Genomic DNA, 8,182 nt, shown 5'->3' on the forward strand with positions numbered 1-8,182 from the left:
TTTCCCCCGAACCATTGTAAGCCAATTCTTTGGGTCCGGGTTCATACTTTGATCATGGTTCTTGGTGATCCATGCATTGGCATAGAACTCTTGAACCATTAAGATTCCGACTTGTTGAATGGGGTTGGTAAGAACTTCCCAACCTCTTCTTCGGATCTCATGTTGGATCTCCAGATATTCACTCTTTTTGAGTTTGAAAGGGACCTCGGGGATCACCTTCTTCATGGCCACAACTTCATAGAAGTGGTCTTGATGCACCCTTGAGATGAATCTCTCCATCTCCCATGACTCGGAGGAGGAAGCTTTTGCCTTCCCTTTCCTCTTTCTAGAGGTTTCTTCGGCCTTAGGTGCCATAAATGGTTATGGAAAAATAAAAAGCAACGCTTTTACCACACCAAACTTAGAAGGTTTGCTCGTCCTCGAGCAAAAGAAGAAAGAAGAGAGTAGAAGAAGAAGAAATAGAGGAGATGGAGGGGGGCTTTGTGTTTCGGCCAAGGGGGAGAAGTAGTGTTTAGGTTGTGTGAAAATAAAGGAGTGAAGATGGGTTTATATAGGAGTGGAGAGGGGGGTATGTTTCGGCCATCTAGGGTGGGTTTAGGAGGGAAAGTGGTTTGAATTTGGATGGTGGGGTTTGTGGGATTTTATGAAGGATGGATGTGAGTGGTGAAGAGAATGATGGGATTTGATAGGTGAGAGGTTTTTGGGGAAGAGGTATTGAGGTGATTGGTGAATGGGTGAAGAAGAGAGAGAGTGGTGGGGTAGGTGGGGATCCTGTGGGGTCCACAGATCCTGAGGTGTCAAGGATAGCTCATCCCTGCACCAAGTGGCGTGCAAAACGCCCTTTCTGCCAATCCTGGCATTAAACGCCGGGCTGCTGCCCTTTTCTGGCGTTAAACGCCAGTCTGATGCCCCTTTCTGGCGTTAAACGCCCAGAATGGTGCCAGACTGGGCGTTAAACGCCCATTTGCTGCCCTTACTGGCGTTTAAACACCAGCAAGCTTTTCCTCCAGGGTGTGCTGTTTTTCATTCTGTTTTTGCTTTTTCAATTGTTTTTGTGACTTCACATGATCATCAACCTATAGAAAACATAAAATAACAATGGAAAATAGATTAAATATAACATTGGGTTGCCTCCCAACAAGCGCTTCTTTAATGTCAGTAGCTTGACAGTGGGCTCTCATGGAGCCTCAAAGATACTCAGAGCAATGTTGGAACCTCCCAACACCAAACTTAGAGTTTGAATGTGGGGGTTCAACACCAAACTTAAAGTTTGGTTGTGGCCTCCCAACACCAAACTTAGAGTTTGACTGTGGGGGCTCTGTTTGACTCTGTATTGAGAGAAGTTCTTCATGCTTCCTCTCCATGGTTATAGGAAGATATCCTTGAGCCTTAAGCACAAGGAAGTCCTCATTCACTTGAATGATCAATTCTCCTCTGTCAACATCAATCACAGCCTTTGCTGTGGCTAGAAAGGGTCTGCCAAGGATGATGGATTCATCCATACACTTCCCAGTCTCTAGGATAATGAAATCAGCAGGGATGTAGTGGTCTTCAACCTTTACCAAGACATCCTCTACAAGTCCATAAGCCTGTTTCCTTGAATTGTTTGCCATCTCCAATGAGATTCTTGCAGCTTGTACCTCAAGGATCCCTAGGTTCTCCATTACAGAGAGAGGCATGAGGTTTATACTTGACCCTAAGTCACACAGAGCCTTCTTAAAGGTCATGGTGCCTATGGTACAAGGTATCGAGAACTTTCCAGGATCCTGTCTCTTTTGAGGTAATCTCTGCCTAGTCAAGTCATCCAGTTCTTTAGTGAGCAAAGGGGGTTCGTCCTCCCAAGTCTCATTACCAAATAACTTGTCATTTAGCTTCATGATTGCTCCAAGGTACTTAGCAACTTGCTCTTCAGTGACATCTTCGTCCTCTTCAGAGGAAGAATACTCATCAGAGCTCATGAATGGCAGAAGTAAATCCAATGGAATCTCTATGGTCTCAGTGTGAGCCTCAGATTCCCATGGTTCCTCATTAGGGAACTCATTGGAGGCCAGTGGACGTCCATTGAGGTCTTCCTCAGTGGCGATCACTGCCTCTTTCTCCTCTCTAAATTCGGCCATGTTGATGGCCTTACACTCTCCTTTTGGATTCTCTTCTGTATTGCTTGGAAGAGTACTAGGAGGGAGTTCAGTAACTTTCTTACTCAACTGACCCACTTGTGCCTCCAAGTTTCTAATGGAGGACCTTGTTTCAGTCATGAAACTTTGAGTGGTTTTGATTAGATCAGAGACCATGGTTGCTAAGTCAGAGTGGCTCTGCTTAGAATTCTCTGTCTGTTGCTGAGAAGATGATGGAAAAGGCTTGCCATTGCAAAACCTATTTTTTCCACCATTATTGTTGTTGAAACCTTGTTGAGGTCTCTGTTGATCCCTCCATGAGAGATTTGGATGATTTCTCCATGAAGGATTATAGGTGTTTCCATAGGGTTCTCCCATGTAATTCACCTCTTCCATTGATGGGTTCTCAGGATCATAAGCTTCTTCTTCAGATGAAGCGTCCTTAGTACTGCCTGGTGTAGCTTGTATTCCAGACAGACTTTGAGAAATCATATTGACTTGCTGAGTCAATATTTTGTTCTGAGCCAATATGGCATTCAGAGTATCAATCTCAAGAACTCCTTTCTTCTGATTCGTCCAATTGTTCACAGGATTCCTTTCAGAAGTGTACATGAATTGGTTATTTACAACCATTTCAATGAGTTCTTGAGCTTCTGCAGGTGTCTTCTTCAGATAAAGAGATCCTCCAGCAGAGCTGTCCAATGACATCTTGGACAGTTCAGACAGACCATCATAGAAGATACCTATGATGCTCCATTCAGTTAGCATGTCAGAAGGACACTTTCTGATCAATTGTTTGTATCTTTCCCAAGCTTCATAGAGGGATTCACCTTCCTTCTGTCTGAAGGTTTGGACTTCCACTCTAAGCTTACTCAATTTTTGAGGTGGAAAAAACTTTGCCAAGAAGGCATTGACTAGCTTTTCCCAAGAGTTTAGGCTTTCTTTAGGTTGTGAGTCCAACCATATCCTAGCTTTGTCTCTTACAGCAAAAGGGAATAGCATAAGTCTGTAGACCTCAGGGTCAACCCCATTGGTCTTGACAGTGTCACAGATTTGCAAGAATTCAGCTAAAAACTGATGAGGATCTTCCAATGGAAGTTCATGGAACTTACAATTCTGTTGCATTAGAGAAACTAATTGAGGCTTAAGCTCAAAGTTGTTTGCTCCAATGGCAGGGATAGAGATTCTTCTCCCATAGAAGTCGGGAGTAGGTGCAGTAAAGTCACCCAGCACCTTCCTTACATTATTGGCATTGTTGTTGTTTTCGGCTGCCATGTCTTCTTCTTGTTTGAAGATTTCTGTTAGGTCCTCTACAGAGAGTAGTGCTTTAGCTTCTCTTAGCTTTCGCTTCAAGGTCCTTTCAGGTTCAGGATCAGCCTCAACAAGAATGCTTTTGTCCTTGCTCCTGCTCATATGAAAGAGAAGAGAACAAGAAAGTATGGAATCCTCTATGTCACAGGATAGAGATTCCTTGAGGTGTCAGAGGAAAAGAAGAATAGAAGGAGGAGGTAGAAGAATTCAAACTTATCAAGAGGGATAAAGTTCGAATTGTGCATTGAGGAGGAGTGTTAGTCCATAAATAGAAGGATGTGAGAAGAGAGGAAGAATTTTTGAAATTAAAGTAAAAGATTTTAAAATAATTAAAAGAAATTTTAAAAATTTGATTGATGATTTTCGAAAATTAAAGTTGGGAAAGAAATAAAGTGATTTTGAAAAAGATTTTGAAATTAGAAATCAAAAGGATATGATTGAAAACTATTTTGAAAAATATGTGATTAAGAAGATATGATTGAAAAGTTATGGTCTTAAAGAGATATGATTGAAAAGATATGATTGAAAAACAATTTAAAAAAAATTTGATTTTTAAAATTAATGACTTGGCTAACAAGAAATTTAAAAGATATGATTCAGACATTAAACCTTTCTCAACAAAAAAGGCAACATACTTGAAATGTTTGAATCAAATCATTAATTGTTAGCAAGTATTTTTGAAAATGGAAAGAAATTGATTTTGAAAATATATGATTGAAAAGATATGATTTGAAAAAAATTTGATTTTGAAAAATTGTGGAAACTTGAAAAAAAATCTGCATTAAAAACAAAATCTTCCCTCTTGTGCCATCCTGGGGTTAAACGCTCAGAATGGTATCCATTCTGGCGTTTAAACGCCAGTTTTCCTTCCTCACTGGGCATTTTGAATGCCCAGTTTTTTCTGTGTAATTCCTCTGCTGCATGTTTTGAATCTTCAATTCTCTGTATTATTAACTTGAAAAGACACAAATTAAAATTTTTTTTTGAATTTTTAATGATGAGGAATAATCAAAATGCCACTAAGATCAAATAAACAATGCATGCAAGACACCAAACTTAGAAGTTTGTATACTATTGACACTAACAAATTGAGAATGCATATGAGAAACAACAAAATACTCAAGACAAGAGAATTTAAAGATCAAATCAAGGAAATCATCAAGAACAACTTGAAGATCAATGAAGAACACAATGCACGTGATTTTTGAAAATTAGAGGAATAAAGACATGCAATTGACACCAAACTTAAAATTAGACACTAAACTCAAACAAGAAACATAAAAATATTTTTGGTTTTAAGATTTTATAATTTTTTTTTATTTTTCAAAAATTGAGTGGAAAAGAAAATAAGGATATCAAAATTCTTAATAAGAATTTCCAGGAATCATGCAATGTTAGTCTAAAGCTTTAGTCTAAAGAAATTAGACATGGCTAGCCAAGCTTCAGCAGGACATTACATTCAAGAGCTAAATTGATGAGAATCAATCAGCTTTGGTGATGATGAAAACATCATCTGAAACTCTAGAATTCATTCTTAAGAACTCTGAAGAACAAAATAAAATAAAATTACCTAATCTAAGCAACAAGATGAACCGTCAGTTGTCCAAACTCGAACAATCCCCGGCAACGGTGCCAAAAACTTGGTGCACGAAATTGTGATCATCAATGGTGCCATCAACATGGTACGCTCAATTGCAATCTCAACTCTTTATCACAACTTCGCACAACTAACCAGCAAGTGCACTGGGTCGTCCAAGTAATAAACCTTACGCGAGTTAGGGTCGATCCCACGGAGATTGTTGGTATGAAGCAAGCTATGGTCATCTTGTAAATCTCAGTCAGGCGGATTCAAATGGTTATGGAGGATTGATAATTAAAATATGAATAAAACATAAAATAAAGATAGAGATACTTATGTAATTCATTGGTGAGAATTTCAGATAAGCGTTGGAGATGCTTTGTCCCTTCCGTCTCTCTGCTTTCCTACTGTCTTCATCCAATCCTTCTTACTCCTTTCCATGACAAGCTATATGTTGGGCACCACTGTTGTCAATGGCTACAGTCCCGTCCTCTCAGTGAAAATGTTCAATGCGCTCTGTCATAGCACGGCTATTCATCTATCGGTTCTCGATTATGTCGGAATAGAATCCAGTGATTCTTTTGCGTCTGTCACTAACGGCCCACAATCGCGAGTTTAAAGCTCGTCACAGTCATTCAATCCCTGAATCCTACTCAGAATACCACAGACAAGGTTTAGACCTTCTGGATTCTCAAGAATGGCCGCCAATGGATTCTAGCTTATACCACGAAGATTCTGATTAAGGAATCCAAGAGATATCCACTCAAGCCTTGTTTGCATGTAGAACGGAAGTGGTTGTCAGGAACGCGTTCATAAGTGAGAATGATGATGAGCGTCACATAATCATCACATTCATCATGTTCTTGGGTGTGAATGAATATCTTAGAACAAGAATAAGCTGAATTGAATAGGAGAACAATAGTAATTGCATTGATACTCGAGGTACAGCAGAGCTCCACACCTTAATCTATGGTGTGTAGAAACTCCACCGTTGAAAATACATAAGAACAAGGTCTAGGCATGGACGAGAGGCCAGACCCCATGATCTAAGAACTAGACGTCCAAAGATGATCTGAAGATCTAAAGTAATCCAAAGATGAAAATACAATAGCAAAAGGTCCTATTTATAGAGAACTAGTAGATTAAGGTTTACAAAAATGAGTAAATGACGTAAAAATTCACTTCCGGGCCCACTTGGTGTGTGCTTGGGCTGAGCATTGAAGCTTTCATGTGTAGATACTTTTCTTGGAGTTAAACGCCAGCTTTTGTGCCAGTTTGGGCGTTTAACTCCAGCTTTTGTGCCAGTTCCGGCGTTTAACGCCGGGAATTCTTGAACTGATTTGGAACGCCGGTTTGGGCCATCAAATCTCGGGAAAAGTATAGACTATTATATATTGCTGGAAAGCCATGGATGTCTACTTTCCAACGCAATTGAGAGCGCACCAATTGGGCTTCTGTAGCTCCAGAAAATCTACTGCGAGTGCAGGGAGGTCAGAATCCAACAGCATCTGCAACCCTTTTCAGCCTCTGAATCAGATTTTTGCTCAGGTCCCTCAATTTCAGCCAGAAAATACCTGAAATCACAGAAAAACACACAAACTCATAGGAAAGTCCAGAAAAGTGAATTTTAAATAAAAACTAATAAAAATATAATAAAAACTAACTAAAACATACTAAAAACATATTAAAAACAATGCCAAAAAGGGTATAAATTATCCGCTCATCACTTAGAGTGGAAGTCCAAACCTTCAAACAGATGAAAGGTGAATCCCTTTATGAAGCTTGGGAAATATACAAGCAATTAACCAAAAGGTGTCCTTCGGACATGCTTCCAGAATGGAGCATCATATGTATATTCTATGATGGTCTGTCTAAGTTGTCAAAAATGTCATTGGATCATTCTGCTGGTGGATCTCTTCATCTAAAAATCCCTGCAGAAGCCCAAGAACTCATTGAGATGGTTACAAATAATCAGTTCATGTACACTTCTGAAAAAAAATCCTGTGAATAATGGGATGACTCAGAAGAAAGGAGTTCTTAAGATTGATACTCTAAATGCCATATTGGCTCAGAACAAAATACTGACTCAGCAAGTCAATATGATTTCTCATAATCTGACTGGATTGCAAGCTGCATCTGGAAGTGCTAAAGAAGCCTCCTCTGAAGGAGAAGCTTATGACCCTGAGAATCCTGCAATGGAAGAGGTGAATTACATGGGAGAAGCCTATGGAAACACCTATAATCCTTCATGGAGAAATCACCCAAATTTTTCATGGAAGGATCAACAGAAGCCTCAACAAGGTTTCAATAATAATAATGGTAGGAGAAATAGGTTTGGCAATAGCAAACCTTTTCCATCATCTTCTCAGCAACAGACAGAGAATTCTGAGTAGAGCATCTCTGGCTTAGCAAACATAGTCTCTGATCTATCTAAGGCCACTCTCAGTTTCATGACTGGGGCACGGTCCTCTATCAGAAATTTGGAGGCACAAGTGGGTCAGCTGAGTAAAAGAGTTACTGAAACTCCTTCTAGTACTCTCTCAAGCAATACAGAAGAGAATCCAAAAAGAGAGTGCAGGGCCATCTACACGTCCAACATGGCCAAACCTGTAGAGGAGGGAAAGGCAGTGATTCCCAGTGAGGAAGACCTCTTGGGACGTCCACTGGCCAACAAGGAGTTCCCTATTGAGGAACCAAAGGAGTCTGAGGCTCATCTAGAGATCATAGAGATTCCACTAAACTTTCTATTACCATTCATGAGCTCTGATGAGTATTCTTCCTCTGAAGAAGATGAAGTTATTACTGAAGAGCAAGTTGCTCAGTATCTAGGAGCAATCATGAAGCTGAATGCCAAATTATTTGGTAATGAGACTTGGGAGGATGAACCTCCATTACTCATCAGTGAACTACATGCATTGGTTCAACTGAAGTTACCTCAGAAGAAAGAGGACACCGGAAGGTTCTTAATACCTTGCAACATAGGAACCATTATCTTTGAGAAGGCTCTATGTGACCTAGGGTCAAGTGTAAGCCTCATGCCACTCTCTGTAATGGAGAAACTAGGAATCTATGAGGTACAAGTTGCAAGAATCTCACTAGAGATGGCAGACAAATCAAAGAAATAGGCTTATGGACTTGTAGTGGATGTCTTAGTAAAGGTTGAAAGCTTTTACATCCC

At 39.9% G+C, this 8,182-nt stretch overlaps 1 non-coding gene across 1 annotated transcript; it reads left to right on the plus strand.

Annotated features, from left to right (window-relative positions):
• The first annotated feature begins 2,880 nt into the window (after window positions 1-2,880).
• LOC130959230 (small nucleolar RNA R71) lies at window positions 2,881-2,984 on the plus strand. The gene has a single exon (XR_009078323.1). It is a non-coding gene; the product is annotated as a small nucleolar RNA R71 (small nucleolar RNA).
• Window positions 2,985-8,182: the final 5,198 nt, after the last annotated feature.

Source organism: Arachis stenosperma, chromosome 10, assembly GCF_014773155.1.
Source record: "Arachis stenosperma cultivar V10309 chromosome 10, arast.V10309.gnm1.PFL2, whole genome shotgun sequence".
Classification (NCBI taxonomy): Eukaryota; Viridiplantae; Streptophyta; class Magnoliopsida; order Fabales; family Fabaceae; genus Arachis; species Arachis stenosperma.